Here is an 18,712-nt window from a genome sequence, read left to right on the forward strand (position 1 = left end):
TGAAATATGCTGGCCTGAAAATTTGAGGCAGTGAACCACCCATATTACCATTCCCCTGCTTGCTGTCTCCATACTTATTGTGTGTGAATTCTCAAGTGGCACTTTGGCCAAGAAAGCTCTTTCCATCCTGTCACTGAGTTCTTATTCAATAGAGGGTACATGGCTGTAACTGGCATCTTGTGGTGGACACTAATCAAGCCTTCATCTCTGAAATGCCCTGGTGACAATTTGAATCTCTGTGAAGGTCCCAACCTTCATTTACATTCACAACTACCAAACATCCACCACTTTTATTTTCTGGAGCAAATTGTAATTTAATGCATTATAAAAATAATTAAAAGAAAAATATTGACATGCACTGGAAATCACTTAGAATCAAATCAATCATGGCAGTAAACGGCAGGGAAACAGCAAATGGTTGCCGCTCCACTGCTGGGATCTGTGCAGACTTCACTGATGGAGGACAGTTGTGGAGTTGCCAGTTGTGAGGAAGTTTGGGACCTTTGCATTTACAAATGCTGACTCAGAGGTCCTGAGCTTCCTGACAGTTTGGATATAAATCAATTTTCTGGAAAATCTGCTTCATTATACCTGCAAATTAAATAGCTTCTTGGTTCAATAATCCTCCTCTTCCACAGGAAATAAAACACATTGCTAATTTTCTTGGTTGCTGCTTGTCTCATTTTAAACACATTTTTAATAAACATACTCACTTCATCATCATATTCTTCCATTTTGATATTCACACCTATCTTGAAGTAGTCACCGTTACGAAAACCTTTACAAAATTGCATTAGTAGCCAAGGAGAAAAGTGTCTGATTTAATTATAGTGCAAAACGATCCATCTGGGACAATTCTCTAAGGGAAAGTTATGCATGTTGCGGTAGAATATGTGCTACTTTGTGCATATTGGCCCAGATTTTGCAATTGTAACCATTGCAAAGCTGTCAGTGTTCATTGTCAACAACTTCTGGTTAAGGCTGCACACTAGTAGTTCTGCAAATCCAAAAGTTACTGTCAATAATATTGCGCTCCTCCAGAGAGTGTGAGCTATAGGGAGAAGTTGAGCAGGCTAGGTCCCTATTCCATGGAGCGCAGGAGGATGAGGGGAGATCTTATAGAGGTATACAAAATCATGAGAGGAATAGATCGGGTAGATGCACAGAGTCTTTTACCCAGAGTAGGGGAATCGAGGACCAGAGGACATAGGTTCAAGTTGAAGGGGAAAAGATTTAATAGGAATGTGAGGGGTAACCTTTTCACACAGAGGGTGGTGGGTGTATGGAACAAGCTGCCAGGGAAGGTAGTTGAGGCTGGAACTATCCCATCGTTTAAGAAACACTTGGACAGGTACATGGATAGGAGAGGTTTGAAGAGTTATGGACCAAGCGCAGGCAAGTGGGACTAGGGTAGCTGGCCGGTGTTGGCCGGTATGGGTGAGTTGGGCTGAAGGGCCTGTTTCCACACTGTATCGATCTATGACTTTATCTATGACTCTATGGTGTTCTGTTGAGATATTTGCAGATGAAAATCTTCTTAAAATCATAGGTTGGTAAGAACTTCATTCTTTTACATTCCACTCTCACTTAAATGCACTTTAAAGTTAATGTATTGGTTGAAGTAGAGTTGGGTATTAGTAAAGCAGGACAATTTTGAAATGTCACGCCTTTTTAAAATTCTTAAAACATAACTTTTATTTTAATTTTGTGAATGATTGCTTATGATGCCCCATCATCTACTTTAATCCAATGTTGGTTCTCCTTTCATCTTTATTTCATTCTATGTAATGTTTAAAAAGTCAGCGAGAATTTCTTACTTTCTGTAAAAATGTACTTGCTCATCCTGTTGGGTAGCATCGGTGGTGCTGATTGATAGAAATTGCCCAACAGTGATACCAGAATGAGTTAACTTACTGTTACAACACAAAATACTTGATAATGCCAGGATAAGTGCTTAACCAAGAAAACCAAGCCCAATGCCAAAGTAGTATCTAAACTACCTATAAACAGTTACGCTATAGGGCAATAATTAGCTTCATATTCAAATCTGCAGCAATTAAGACTTTAATTGTTCCTGTCCTGGTACATATAAAGTAAGCACTCTTGACTGTCATGTCTTGAACCTTGATTCTTGACATGGGGGCAAGATAGTTAAGAGAAGGATACACTGATATTTTGGAGCAGATCTGTAACAGGCGCTGTGCACATGGCAGCCAGCCACCAGTCGTTTGTCTTTTTCTTTTTGTTTTCACATTTAATTTCAAGTTTTTGTGTACCTTGTGAGCTGTGACTGTCGGCAGACCAATTTCCCTTCGGGGATGAATAAAGATTTATCGTTTCGTATCGTATCGCATCGTACACTGTGGATACCTCAATTGTAATCATATATAGTCTTTCCGCTGTCTGGTTAGCATGCAACAAAAGCTTTTCACTGTACCTCGGTACACGTGACAATAAATTAAACTAAACTAAACTAAAATTATATCAGTGGTAGGGCAGTCAGTGGACAGATTCTAAGGAACAAAAAAGTTATGTTCACTTGGAAAAGCAGGGACTGATTAGGAGGAGTCTGCATTGTTTTGTGTCAGGGGAGTCATGTCTCATAAATCCAACTGCATCTTCTGAGGAGGTGACTGGGAAGATCAATACACGGCCACACAGGAGAGATGGTTCATGTACGAGTGGGTTGGCAAATTAGATCCAAAATTGACTTGATGATTGGGTGGCGATGGTAGTGGTGGAAGAAGAATGTGTTTTGGGCTGGAAGTCTGTAACTAGTGGTTGGTGCAGCAACTTTTATTTTGTAATATTTATAAATAACTTAGGGGCGGGCGGCATGGTAGTGCAGTGCTGCAGTAGAATTGCTGCTTTACAGCACTAGAGACCTGGTGAGGAGTGCTGTCTGTACGGAGTTTGTACATTCTCCCCTTGTCTTTAATTATCAGAGACATTTAAAAGTAGTAATGGTAATCGTTGAAAAAAGCGTGTTATCGAAGGTCCACCGCGTGATCTGGTCTGGTCTGGGGGAAATGACTAATGGTCATTATGCTGTTTATGGTCCACTCAATTCTATGACTTACTGCTGTGACAGTGAGAATGCTTGGACCTGTTCGGCACAAAATAGTAAGTGGAAATAGCATGGCGTCGCCAGCATAGGTTGCAGGTCAGATCAAGCACGGTTAGGCCCAATATCTTATTATCTATAAAAGATAACAAGTATTAAATCCTGCGATGGAAGTTTAAACTTCAAATTACTTACTCTGCCTGCTTCCTTAAATGTGAGACACAAAAAAATGGTCAGGCCTGGCCTGCTAATGGCTTCCAGCATTTTGGGTCAGGCAGCATCTCTGGAGAAAAGGAATAGGTGACGTTTCGGGTCGAGACCCTTGTTCAGACAGTTTGGTTGAGGTTCTTCTCAAAGAGTATGTTCACGATCCGATTTTTTTCGTCCAAAAATAAAAAATGTACAATAATTATAATAAACTTCATATTCTTGAATTCTGATATTAGATTTGCTCTAGAGTAGATATTTTTTATATTGGAAATTGATTCCCAGTTGATTTGACACCATCTTAAATCATGTGGAAAGGATTCCATTGTCAAGGTGTGTGGCCTAAATGAACAGAGACCCAGACAGAAGCAAAGTTTTACAAGACAGCTGATAACTTCATAAAGGCTTCTCTGGGAGCATATAATGGAATTTCAAGGTGTTGTCGATTCCTCTGAGAATAGTTTGTTTTCCCTTGAGAAGTTTGAAATCTGTCTCAAGTTACAGTCTGTACCAGAAGGAAAAGCAATATGCCAACCTGGAGGCAATGGAAATATGCTGTAAAATACTCCAGAGCCACAAATGTTCACCCCTTCTCAATAGAATCCTTTTAATGCAGAGATTTAACAAGGTTTTTTTATTTTTTATTGGCTCATTTTTTAAATCATGTTTAAATGATGAGTCTTAACACCATCATCAGGGAATTAGCAGAGAGAAATTATTGAGCTTAACAGTGTGATAGAGCTGAATTAATTACTGATAATATGCTCATTAATTTTGGATCTCTAGGTGGTCCAATGGTGGTCCAAAGTTACAAGCATTTTTTGCTAATGTTATCAACACTCAACGTATGCACTAAAAGTTTTGTGCAACTTGACAAGATGGTGAGATGAATCTCTAATGTTTCATCTCCGACTTTGTTTCCCTTCAGGGTTCTTTTTCCTGTGCTAATCCCATATTTAATGATTCCTGACATCTAACGATCTGTCAATTTCACTTTTGAATACATTCAACAACCGATCCTCCACAGCTCTCCTAGATGGAGAATTCCAAAGATTCACTAAGCGCCGGGAATTTCTCTTTATCTTTGTCTTGAATGGTTGCCCCTTATTTTAAGACTGTGACTAATCGTTCTGGATATCCCAGCCAGCGGAGTGTATCAAACCTAAATTTATCCTCTGAAGAATATTTCAGTGAGATCACTCTCATGCTCCTGAATCCTTGAGAGTATTTCTTATCAAAGTTTCGTTATCAACCTTATATTGTTACATTTTGTTCAATAAAGGTACTGTGAAGCACAGTATACTAAAATAAAGTAGAGACAAGGTACTGCAGATGCTGATTTACAAAGAAGACACAGAGTACTGGATTAACTCAGAGGGGTGAGGCAGTACCCCTGGAGAACATGGATTGGCGATGTTTCGGGTTAGGGCCTTTCTTCAGTCAAAACCTCACCTATCCATGTTCTCCAGGGATACTGCCAGACCCGCTGAGTTACTCCAGCATTTGTGTCTTTTTTTTAAACTTTAATAGAGATGGGGTAGTTAATAGTTATCAGAATAGTTTCCAGTAGCTAGACTCCTTAACATTTCTTAAATGCATGGTTTTAAATCAATATTGCAACATATTTTCCAATTTTGTTAAAGGATTGCTGCATATAAGTAATGAAGATGGGTCCCGAGCGAAAAAATAACATGTCCATTCCCTCCAGCTGGGTTATTACTTGAAATGATAGAAATCAATGTTCATACACGGTAGCGCAGCGGTAGAGTTGCTGCTTTACAGCGAATGCAGCGCCGGAGACTCAGGTTCGATCCTGACTACGGGTGCTGCACTGTAAGGAGTTTGTACGTTCTCCCCGTGACCTGCGTGGGTTTTCTCCGAGATCTTCGGTTTCCTCCCACACTCCAAAGACGTACGGGTATGTAGGTTAATTTGACTGGGTAAATGTTTTTTAAAAATTGTCCCTAGTGTGTGTAGGATAGTGTTAATGTGCGGGGATCGCTGGGCGGCGCGGACTTGGTGGGCCGAAAAGGCCTGTTTCCCCGCTGTATATATATGATATATGATATGATATGATACCATTGGGTTGTAGGCTACCGGGGAGGAATATGAATGCCATTCTTTCAGTTTACGTGTGGCTTCATTCTGGTAACAAAGGAGACCAAGGACAGAAAGGCCTGCATGGAACTAGTTAGCAAACAGTAGTTTGAGCAGGCCTTGGTGGGCAGAAAACAAGTTCCTTCCTACTCACTTAGTGTACGCTTGGGCTAGCTGATATTGAGAAGGCCACTTCGGGATCAATGAATGCAATAGACGAGGTTGGAAGAGGTATAAGTGGACTTCTGATTCACCTGGAAGGGTTGTTGTGGTCCCTGGATGAAAGTGCAAAAGGATATGTAGGGACAGGTGTCACATATCCTGTGATTGCAGATGAATGTGCCTGGGAAGGATGAGGTTGAGTGGGAATGGATAAGCAAACCAAGGAGCTGCGGAAATAATTATCTCCGTGGAAAGCAGAAGGCAGGAAAGGATGGGAAAATGTGACTGGCGATGATATCACGTGGAAGGTGGTGGAAATGTCGGAGAATGATGGGATGGGTGCGGAATGTGGTCGGGTGAAGGGTGAAGACCAGGGGTACTCTATCCTTGTTCCTTCTAGGGGGGAGGAGAGCTAAGGCAGTGAGAAGGAGTTAAAATTGTCCTGCAACCAGAAACCTATGACAGGATCACTTTGTAACTATGTTGGATGTGGAGGCTGGTTCAATGAAAGGTGAGGACCAAGGGAGCTCTATTACAGTTCTCTCTGGGGAGTATGTGGGGTTTGGGAGCTGATGTGCATGGAGCTTGTGAGGACAGCATAAAAATTAAGGAGAGGAAGTATAACATAGCAAAGAAGAGTGGGAAGACAGAGGATTGGGACTCTTTTAAAGAGCAACAAAAGTTAACTAAAAAGGCAATACGGGGAGAAAAAATGAGGTACGAGGGTAAACTAGCCAATAATATAAAGGAGGATAGCAAAAGTTTTTTTAGGTATGTGAAGAGGAAAAAAATAGTCAAGGCAAATGTGGGTCCCTTGAAGACAGAAGCAGGGGAATTTATTATGGGGAACAAAGAAATGGCAGACGAGTTAAACCGTTACTTTGGATCTGTCTTCACTGAGGAAGATACACACAATCTCCCAAATGTTCTAGGGGCCGGAGAACCTAGGGTGATGGAGGAACTGAAGGAAATCCACATTAGGCAGGAAATGGTTTTGGGTAGACTGATGGGACTGAAGGCTGATAAATCCCCAGGGCCTGATGGTCTGCATCCCAGGGTACTTAAGGAGGTGGCTCTAGAAATAGTGGAAGCATTGGAGATCATTTTTCAATGTTCTATAGATTCAGGATCAGTTCCTGTGGATTGGAGGATAGCAAATGTTATCCCACTTTTTAAGAAAGGAGGGAGAGAGAAAACGGGTAATTATAGACCAGTTAGTCTGACATCAGTGGTGGGGAAGATGCTGGAGTCAATTATAAAAGACGAAATTGCTGAGCATTTGGATAGCAGTAACAGGATCATTCCGAGTCAGCATGGATTTACGAAGGGGAAATCATGCTTGACAAATCTACTGGAATTTTTTGAGGATGTAACTAGGAAAATTGACAGGGGAGAGTCAGTGGATGTGGTGTACCTCGACTTTCAGAAAGCCTTCGACAAGGTCCCACATAGGAGATTAGTGGGCAAAATTAGAGCACATAGTATTGGGGGTAGGGTACTGACATGGATAGAAAATTAGTTGACAGGCAGAAAGCAAAGAGTGGGGATAAATGGGTCCCTTTCGGAATGGCAGGCAGTGACCAGTGGGGTACCGTAAGGTTCGGTTCTGGGACCCCAGCTATTTACGATATACATTAATGACTTAGATGAAGGGATTAAAAGTACCATTAGCAAATTTGCAGATGATACTAAGCTGGGGGGTAGTGTGAATTGTGAGGAAGATGCAATAAGGCTGCAGGGTGACTTGTACAGGTTGTGTGAGTGGGCAGATACATGGCAGATGCAGTTTAATGTAGATAAGTGTGAGGTTATTCACTTTGGAAGTAAGAATAGAAAGGCAGATTATTATCTGAATGGTGTCAAGTTAGGAAGAGGGGATGTTCAACGAGATCTGGGTGTCCTAGTGCATCAGTCACTGAAAGGAAGCATGCAGGTACAGCAGGCAGTGAAGAAAGCAAATGGAATGTTGGCCTTCGTAACAAGAGGAGTTGAGTATAGGAGCAAAGAGGTCCTTCTACAGTTGTACCGGCCCCTGGTGAGACCGCACCTGGAGTACTGTGTGCAGTTTTGGTCTCCAAATTTGAGGAAGGATATTCTTGCTATTGAGGGCGTGCAGCGTAGGTTCACTAGGTTAATTCCTATAATGGCGGCACTGTCGCATGTTGAAAGGCTGGAGCAATTAGGCTTGTATACACTGGAATTTAGAAGGATGAGGGGGGATCTTATTGAAACATATAAGATAATTAGGGGATTGGACACATTAGAGGCAGGAAACATGTTCCCAATGTTGGGGGAGTCCAGAACAAGGGGCCACAGTTTAAGAATAAGTGGTAGGCCATTTAGAACGGAGATGAGGAAGAACTTTTTCAGTCAGAGAGTGGTGAAGGTGTGGAATTCTCTGCCTCAGAAGGCAGTGGAGGTCAGTTCGTTGGATGCTTTCAAGAGAGAGCTGGATAGAGCTCTTAAGGATAGCGGAGTGAGGGGGTACGGGGAGAAGGCAGGAACGGGGTACTGATTGAGAGTGATCAGCCATGATCGCATTGATTGGCGGTGCTGGCTCGAAGGGCTGAATGGCCTACTCCTGCACCTATTGTCTATTGTCTATTGCATCAACTATGGCAGAGTTATAGAAGATGAGGAATTTATAGAAGATGAGGAATATTTCAGAAGCCCTGGTGCAGATGGTTTCATCTTGAGAGAAGATGCAGCAGAGATGGAGAAACTGAGAAAAGGGGATGATGCCCTGACAGGAGATCGGTTGGGAGGACTTATATTACAGGTAGCTGTGGCAATCCAGTGGCAAGTCTGTTTCCTGAGATGGAGACCAAGATATGTAGAAACAGAAAAGTGCCAAATAGTCCAGGTGAATTTGATGGCAGAGGTGAAGACATTGACTAGTTCTGCTCGAGTATAGGAGGCAACTTAGATGCAGCAGTCAATATAGCAGAGGAGGAATTGAGGAGGGGAGGGGTGTGCCAGAATAGGTTTCAAACAAGGACTATTCCGTGTTGCCAACAAAAAGAATTTCTAATGACCTGGTCTCAAAAAAGAAAATAGAAACTCTGGACACATGTGCATTTTCTTTGAATTATTTTAACTACTTTCCAAAAAAAATAGACAGGGGAAAAGACAATGAATTAAGATGCAAATTAAAAAGCTTTAACTGTTTCCTGTAATAAAAATGGTGATTATAGTCAAACTGTTAGCATCTGGGTCTAAAGACAACTGAATATTTAGGGCCAATAATACTTTATTTTCCTACCCACTGCATCACTTGATAATTATTTTGATTTTGTTGAGTTATCCATCATAAATGGCCCGAGGATTTATCCGTAGCATACGCAGTGGTAGAAATCTATCCTCGGGCAGATGCACTAAATATGCAATGCAGCAGCAGAAGTACATTGTTCTTCTTTCCCAAAATTCAGTTCTATTAATTTCAATGGAAACTAATGCAACTCAGTCATAGCTTTGCAAAACAATTAGCACGTCAGAAATAATAGATTAAACTTGAGTTCTTATTGTTAACAATAAAGTAAAATAAGTAGTTATTGCATTTAGGAATTCCACAGGAAATTCAGCTGTATTATCAATAGAAAAAAGTGTTACCATCTACTTTACTCCAGCTGTTTTATTTAAACAGAGAGTTATGTTTTAATGCTGCAAATATTGGAAATCAGAAACGATGGAGACTCAGCAGGTCATGAAACATCTGTGGAAAGAAAAAAGGAACAAGTTAATATTTCAGGTTGAAGATCCTTCAGGATAACTTTTGTCAGTAATTTCTGATGTCAGGGACTTCGACTTGAAGCGTTAATTCTTAGTTTAGTTTAGTTTGGAGATCCAGCAAGGAAATTGACCTTTCAGTCCATTGAGTCTGCGTCAACCAGCAATCCCCATACACTAGCACTACCCTAGGAACAATTTACAATCTTTACCAAGGACAATTAACTGACAAATCTATACATCTTTGGAGTGTGGGAGGAAATCAGAGCATCTGGGGATAACCCACGCAGTAATGGGGTGAGCGTACAAACTCCGTACAGACAGCACCCATAGTCAGGATTGAACCCGGGTCTCTGACGCCATGCTGCCCTGTTTCTGTTTCTCTTCCTGCAGATGGCACCTGACCATTTTCTGTTTTATTTCAACTCTGCCTAAACGTTTAACTTTACATTGTAATAAACAAATAGGCACAATGTTAGCTTCCAACATCAGCAAGAGTAACATTGTCATTGATTGTTTTTAATTCAGTTTTAGTTCAATAATCTAACTGACGCTGGCATCTTCAGTGAAAAAATAGTTTATTATCATACCAAAGCTTAAAGACATTGAGGGAAATAAGTGCAGATTAGGAATGATTTCATGTTCATTGCTGCTGCCATACTGACATTGTTTTCATAGTGAAAAAGTGTTAAAATAATAATTTGCACTTGTAATAACAGTTTGCTCTGGCAATTTGATTAGTTTGAATTTTGAGGGTATTTTATTGCATTTTCTGTCTCATTTTCTGCAGGAGATGGTTAACATTGACCTTCTACATTGCACTGATATTTCAAGAAATGTGAAGTAAACCTGTGCAGATCAGAGGAAGCGAACTAATACAGAACCAATCTAAAATCCCCATTTGTTCATTAATATAAAAAGTAAGAGACAGGCCTATAAATCAACATGGGATGCTGGGGGAGTTTCACTGAAGGCAGTAATTAAATAATGACTCATGTTTCCTTCTTTCAGGGGGAATTAAATCCTTTTCACCTTTTCACTGCTGTGGCAGAGACATCCATTACCACAAGTGGCTGAAGTGCTTGTCAAATCCAATCAGCTCCAGTCAGCTTGAAATCACCTGACATCAGTTCACTTCTGCCTCTTTTACTCCCTCCTATGTCCCACCATCCTTTCATATACATGTAACAGTCAGAACTAATCAAATCACTTGCCAACAATACAAAATACCATATGGTGTAATGAGTCATTGTAGGTTATGGTTGAATAGCTAAGCCAGGCAGCTGAATATTTGACCAAATGTGTGTTTTTGCATATATCATTCTTCTGATTTATCTAACACTATCGCACTGCTCGAGTAATACAAAGCATGATAATGAAAAACAAGTAACAACTCTCTATATTTCCTATATTTAAATTATTCATTTGCAACCATCGTGAAACTCAGATGTATTGGAACAATATACATTATTGTAGCTCAGGCATATTTTACTACCATTAATCATTGCCTGGCTTACATTGCAACCACAAACAAAATCCATCCAACAACACAATCATTTAATGTATTATACTGTAAATATTAATGTCCAGTTTCGATAAAATGGTGCTTCCTACATACTTCACTAGTGCAGGCCCATTATTGACCTGGAGATTATGAATATCATCATAATCATATTCAGAATCATAATCATACTTTATCAGCCAAGTATGTTTTGCAACATATGAGGAATTTCATTTGTCATGCAGTCACACCAATAAAAACAACAGAACACCCAAAATACATTTTAACATGAACATCCACCACAGCGACTCCTCCACATGCTTCACTGTGCTGGAAGGCTAAAAAAAGTTCAATCTTTTTCCCTTCTTTGTTCTCCCGCAGTTGGGGACCTCGAGCCTTCCATTGACGGGGCGATCTTACTCTCGTAGCCAGCGTTTGGGTCCTCCATGTCAGGGCAATCAAGCTCCTGCATCGGGGGGGAATCTCAGCTCCCCCACGCCGGGCGATCAGACCCCGGGTCAGGGCTAGTCGAAGCTCATGCGGCTTTGGAGCTTCCTGACATCGGTCTCTACCCGAGACTGCGAGCTACTCAATGGTAAAATCCGCAGGCCGTGGTTGGAGCTTCGATCCTAGGCAAGAGATCGCAGTCTCCGATGGTAAGTTCACATTCCCGCGGTGGGGCTCAAAGTCAGTCCCGATCAAAGCCGCCAGCTCCATGGTGTTAGGCCGCAGAGGGACCGGAGATACAATCCGAAAAACAATTGCAAGATAAGAGTTGGAAAAAAGTTTCCCCCGACCCCCCCTCAGATCCCTCCCACCCCCACATAAAGCAAACCAGAGAACATTAGCACAAACTTTTAAAGCACACTAAAAATAACAAAAAAAGATGAAAAGACCGTCGGCGAGGCTGCCATCGCTGACGGCGCCACCCAGTGGACTGCATGCTCACAAGCATGCTTCCAACATACTTCACTAGCGCAGGCTCAATATTGACCTGGAGATTAGGAATATCAATGTCCCAAGATCACACCAATATTAATTTGGTTTAGTTTAGTGTAGAGATACAGCGCGGAAACAGACCCTTCGGCTCACTGAGGCTGCGTCAACCAGCATTCCCCGCACATATTAGAGACAATTTACAATTTTTCCCGAAGCCAATTAACCTACAAACCTGTACATCTTTAGAATGTGGGAATGTGGGTGCACCCGGGGGAAACCCACATAGTCATGGGGAGAACATACAAACTCCGTACAGACAGCACCTGTAGTCAGGATCGAACCCGGGTCTCTGGCGCTGTAAGGCATCAACTTTACTGCTGCGCCCATAATGGTCAGAGATAATTTGGAAATCATATTTTCGCAGCACCTACTTAAGGTTCATTGCAGGTCCATAATGGAGTCAGAGTTGCAGAGATTTTAAGGTATCTTAAAATGAGGAAAAGTGAAATAACTAAAAGCCGCAGAGAGATTGAAGAGTGGCTCCACAAACCACGTGTCCATCTAAATCTCTGCATACCACTGCAATGAATTAATGATTATTTCCTGAATTCAGCTGACTGCAGCATGATCCTGAAGAGATGTTTTATTTCCCTCACATCAAATAAAATACCGATGCCGTAAAAAAAGACTGAGAGGAGAGTGTCATGAAGAGGTTAACAGTGGAGTATTTTGATGCGTTTGTGGATAATGTGTTTGTGGACCTTAACACATTAGGTTTGTAAGGTCAGTACCCAGCATTATCCATTCATCCCTGTTCTGGCCCTAAAGCTCCTCACTCCTATTTGTTTTTGTCAGCTTCATGCTCCTTCTTTCATGCACGTTCACCACAATGACTAATCCATCTAGTTGCTGTTATATTCCTCCTTCTGTTGCTTGAGCTTCATCAGATATCACAACTGTAGTGGACATCTGTAAGAAGACAACAAGACCCCAGATGCTGGAAACTAGAACAGAAAAAAACAGAATGCTGGAGGAACATTTAGAACGGAGATGAGGAAGAACTTTTTCAGTCAGAGAGTGGTGAAGGTGTGGAATTCTCTGCCTCAGAAGGCAGTGGAGGCCAATACTCTGAATGCATTCAAGAGAGAGCTAGATAGAGCTCTTAAGGATAGCGGAGTGAGGGGGTATGGGGAGAAGGCAGGAACGGGGTACTGATTGAGAGTGATCAGCCATGATCGCATTGAATGGCGGTGCTGGCTCGAAGGGCTGAATGGCCTACTCCTGCACCTATTGTCTATTGTCTATTGGCAACAGGTTAAGCAGGATCTGTGAAGGAAAGGAATTTAAGTCAATGTTGTGGGTCAAGACCTTGCATCAGGATTACAAAGTCTACAGTTTGGCACCATTTTTAAGCCGCAGTTTGGAAGTGCAGTGTTCTTGACCTGATCATGAAGGCCCATTGTCCTGGTGGCATTATAGGGTCAGCCTGGTTAAGCATAGCAAATAAATATGTCAGTTTTGCATGCTGGATTCTGGATGCAGGGTATCAACCCAAGGTAGACAGACACATTTATCTCAGGTCCACGAGCAATTCTCCTATGGGACTGGGTGAAGGATATTCTACTGGATTCATATGAATGCATCATGATAATTCCCGGTGAATCATGTGCAGGTTTGTACAAACCTACTGCGGGACTGTCTACAGCCAGTGTATTGGAACATGTTCAAGACCACTTCATGCCGCTCCAAGAGGCCCAGCGCATAGACCGCACGTGACCTGCAGCGGTGGAGGACACCAATGGTTATGCGGCCAGACCAATCCTGCAACACCACCAAGACAACGGGCCTTCAAGGTCAGGTCAAGAACACTGCACGTAAACTGGGGCTTGAAAATGGTGTTGAACTGTCGACTGTCGACTGTATACTGTCTCAGTGTACTACTACTATACACTTGTACTGTATCTGAGATGCTTATCTTAGGTGAATCTAAGTGCTTATGTACAGTGATACTTGTACTGAACTGTATACAAAAATGAATTATCACTGTACCTTGATACATGTGATGAATAAAGTACCATTGAAGTTCCATTGAACCTTCTTTGCAGTTATAGAATAGAATTCCAGACAAATCACTCACTTTCATAGATAGCTGATAACAACATTGTGTAGTCAATGAGTACAAGTACTTGTAGGAAACACGTCAGAGGAAGGAATCCCAGGATTGGCTCTGTTTGATTGCTTTCACAGCATGTAACATTGATAGATCTATTTGCCTTGACAAATATTCCAGTAGTCACTTGCTTGATGCTATTTTTTTAAATAACTGCAGTACTTTTGCTCTGTCCCCTGCTACTTTCTGAAAGTATCCAGGTGTGAAGAAATTGAAGGTTACATTAACTACCACTGCTACTTGCACTATGTCACCAGGCAGAAGGTCTCTCACAAGGAACCTCTGTTGGTTACTGATCATTTGCCATACAGTGCATTCAGAAAGTATTCAGACCCCTTCACTTTTTCCACATTTTGTTACGTTACAACCTTATTTTAAAATGGATTAAATTCATTTTCTTTTATCATCAATCTACACACAATACCGCATAATAAAAAAGCGAAAACACGTGTTCATAATTTTTTGCAAAGAAATAAATAAAAAGAAATTTTAAAAAGAAATAACTGAAATATTACATTTACATAAGTATTCAGACCCTTTACTCGGTACTTGTTGAGGCACCTTTGGCAGCGATTACAGCCTCAGGTCTTCTTGGGTATGATGCCACAAGCGAGGCACACCTGCATTTGGGTAATTTCTCCAATTCTTCTCTGCAGATCCTCTCAAGGTCTGTCAAGTTGGATGGGGAACGTCGATGCACAGCTATTTTCAGGTCCCTCCAGAGATGTTCGATCAGGTTCAAGTCCGGGCTCTGGCTGGGCCACTCAAGGACATTCACAGACTTGTCACTAAGCCACTCCTGCATTGTCTTGGCTGTGTGCTTAGACTCGTTGTCCTGATGGAAGGTGAACCTCTGACCCAGTCTGAGGTCCAGAACGCTCTGGAGCAGGTTTTCATCAAAGATCTCTCCGTTTATCGTTCCCTCGATCCTGACTCGTCTCCCAGTTCCTGCCGCTGAAAAACATCCCCACAGCATGATGCTGCCACCACCATGCTTCACCGTAGGTATGGTATTGGCCAGGTGATGAGCGGTGCCGCTTGGCATTCAGGCCAAAGAGTTCAATCTTGATTTCATCAGACCAGAGAATCTTGTTTCTCATGGTTTGAGTCCTTTAGGTGCCTTTTGGCAAACTCCAAGCAGGCTGTCATGTGTCTTTCACTGAGGAATGGCTTCCATCTGGCCACTCTACCATAAAGGCCTGATTGGTGGAGTGCTGCAGATATAGTCGTCCTTCTGGAACGTTCTCCCATCTTCACAGAGGAACTCTGGAGCTCTGTCAGAGTGACCATCGGGTTCTTGGTCACCTCCCTGATCAAGGCCCTTCTCCCCCGATTGCTCATTTTGGCCGGGTGGCCAGCTCTATGAAGAGTCCTGGTGGTTCCAAAGTACTATCATTTAAGAATGACGAAGCCCACTGTGCTCTTCGGGACCTGTAATGCTGCAGAAATTGTTTTATACCCTTCCCCAGATCTGTGTCTCGACACAATCCTGTCACAGAGGTCTACGGCCAATTCCTTCGTCTTCATGGCTTGGTTTTCTCTCTGACATGTACTGTCAACTGTGGGACCTTATAGAGACAGGTGTATGTCTTTCCAAATCATGTCCAATCAATTTAATTTACCACTGGTGTAAATTTGTAGAAACATCTCAAGGATAATCAATGGAAACAGGATGAACATAAGCTCAATTTTGAATGTCATTCAAAGGGTCTGGATACTTATGTAAATGTGATATTTCAGTTATTTCTTTTTAATTACTATACAAAAATTTCTAAACACCTGTTTTGCTTTTTTATTATGGGGTGTTGTGTGTGGATTGATGACAAAAAAAAAGAATTTAATCCATTTTAAAATAAGGCTGTAACGTAACAAAATGTGGAAAAAGTGAGGGGGTCTGAATACTTTCTGAATGCACTGTACCTTAGAATAAAAGGATGTACCTTTAGAAAGTAGATTGATCCCTGGGATGGCAGGACTTTCATATGAAGAAAGACTGGATAGACTAGGCTTATACTCGCTGGAATTTAGAAGACTGATGGGGGGATCTTATTGAAACATATAAAATTCTTAAGGGGTTGGAGAGGCTAGATGCGGGAAGATTGTTCCCGATGTTGGGAAAGTCCAGAACCAGGGGTCACAGCTTAAGGATAAGGGGGAAGTCTTTTAGGACCGAGATGAGAAAACATTTCTTCACACAAAGAGTGGTGAGTCTGTGAAATTCTCTGCCACAGAAGGTAGTTGAGGCCAGTTCATTGGCTATATTTAAGAGGGAGTTAGATGTGGCCCTTGTGGCTCAAGGGATCAGGGGGTATGGAGAGAAGGCAGGTACAGGTTACTGAGCTGGATGATCAGCCATGATCATATTGAATGGCGGTGCAGGCTCGAAGGGCCGAATGGCCTACTCCTGCACCTATTTTCTATGTTTCTAGATAAGGAGAATTACTTTCGTCAGAGGGTGGTTGATCTGTGGAATTCATTGCCACAGATGGCAGTGGAGGCCAAGTCAATGGGTATTAGGGTAGTAGGTAATCAAAAGCTATGGGGAAAAGGTAGGAGAATGGGGTTGAGAGGATCAGCCATGATTAAATGGCAGAGTAGACTCAATGGGCCGAATGGCTAATTCTGCCCCTGTGACTTGTGAACTTATGAATTTACAAATCCTCTGAAATTAGGGCTCCTCAGAGTTGCGGAGAGAGCTGAACCTCCCACCTGTTCATAAGTACAAATCTTCTCATGTGGCTCACTCCCAACAAGTGGGCAGCCATGGTGGCGCAGCAGTAGAGTTGCCGTCTTACAGCGCTTGCAGCGCCGGAGACCCAGGTTCGATCCTGACTACAGGTCCTGTCTGTACGGAGTTTGTATGTTCTCCCCGTAACTGCGTGGGTTTTCTCTGAGATCTTCGGTTTCCTCCCACATTCCAAAGACATACAGGTATGTAGGTTAATTGGCTTGGTGTATATGTAAATTGTCCCAAGTGTGTGTAGGATAGTGTTAATGTGCAGAGATCACTGGTCGATGTGGACTCGGTGGGTTGAAGGACCTGTTTCCACGCTGTATCTCTAAACTAAACTAAACTAGAAGTCCCAACTGCATCTTGTCTTCAGCATGCATTTTGCTGCAAATGTTCCAAGTCCACTTGTAATCCAAATCAGTGCTGATAACGTAACACCTACCATCCCTCTCTCCCTTTCTAAGTGAAGATAATCAGTTATATTTCTCCAAAACTTCATTCAAAACTGTGCCCCTTAATGACCTGAGAAATCAACAGTGACTGATGAGGATTTCTTTAAATTACACCTCCCGAAGTGTAAGCACCGGACCAGTTTAGCATTCCTCCAAGGTTAAATGAAAACTAATTTCACTGAAGTATTTAAAGTAATTAAAGATTTTGATACAGTGGACAGAGAAACCACTTCTTCCACTAGAGTGCTTGCAATCCCTAAAAATAGGACAGGGCTGAGTTAAGATATCAGGACACAATTCCTCACACAAAGGAGAGTAGAAATATGGGATCTCCTTCCTCCAATTAGTTATTAAGATCGGGGTCAAAATTTCCAAATTAAGTATCAATGGAGTTTCTTGAGGCAAGAATGCCAGGGATTATGAAAATATTGGAGGTAAATGGATGCAGATAACTCAAGATTCAATTATATGGCAAGGAGAAACTCATGCAAAAAAAGCTCATGACGTAGAAAATTAGCTGGCACACAGGAGTCTGAGAGCAGGCATAAATGAGTATTTTGGGTGTTGGCAAGATGTAATGGATGATGTGCCATAGTGCTGGGGCAATTATTTGTGATTTATACAAGTGACTTGGATGGATTGACTGAAATCTGTGGAGATAGGTGGGAAAGTAGAAAAGGTTGAAAGGATGCTATGAAAGGACATAAGGGTTATGTGAGAAGGCACAGCTCCAACAAAGGAGTGTGATATTGAAAAATATTGGCCCTCGTGTGTGTAGGATAGTGTTACTGTGCAGGGATCGCTGGTCAGCGCGGACTCAGTAGGCCGAAGAGCCTGTTTCTGTGCTGTATCTCTAAACTATATTTAAGATGAGAATGAAGTATTTTCTATCAAAGGCTCTTCGTTAAAGAGTGGTGAAAGCAGAATCATGAATAGTTTTGACAGAGGTAGATGATGCTTGATTAGCAAGGGATTGAAAAGTTACCAAGAGTAGATGGAATGTGGAGTTAGAAAAAAACCCATAGAAACATAGAAAATAGGTGCAGGAGTAGGCCATTCGGCCCTTCGAGCCTGCACCGCCATTCAATATGATCATGGCTGATCATCCAGCTCAGTAGCCTGTACCTGCCTTCTCTCCATACCCCCTGATCCCTTTAGCAAAAAGGGCCACATCTAACTCCCTCTTAAATATAGCCAATGAACTGGCCGCAACTACCTTCTGTGGCAGAGAATTCCACAGACTCACCACTCTCTGTGTGAAGAAATGTTTTCTCATCTCGGTCCTAAAAGACTTCCCCCTCATCCTTAAGCTGTGACCCCTGGTTCTGGAAGTTGCAATCAAGTTATTAACTTCAAGAACCAAGTGGCCAATTCTGCTTCTAATTCATATGTTAATTTGCTCCTATTAGAAAAAACTCAAAGGGTTGATTGACTTCCCTCTGTTGCTGTGTTACTATTATAGCCATTACGTTCAGGGCAACTTGATCAGTCAGCAGGAAACATGCTGCAGTAGTTAAATTAAATATGGGGTCTCAACTTCCTGAGTGGATAATCGTTTAAATCTGTTTATGAAACTCCTATGGCTTTGTACCAACATGTTGCAGATAATTGTTTACAATATTTTAACTACTTGGCACTTCCTATCCCACTCAGCGGGCAGAAT

Source organism: Rhinoraja longicauda, chromosome 3, assembly GCF_053455715.1.
Source record: "Rhinoraja longicauda isolate Sanriku21f chromosome 3, sRhiLon1.1, whole genome shotgun sequence".
NCBI classification, from domain to species: Eukaryota; Metazoa; Chordata; class Chondrichthyes; order Rajiformes; family Arhynchobatidae; genus Rhinoraja; species Rhinoraja longicauda.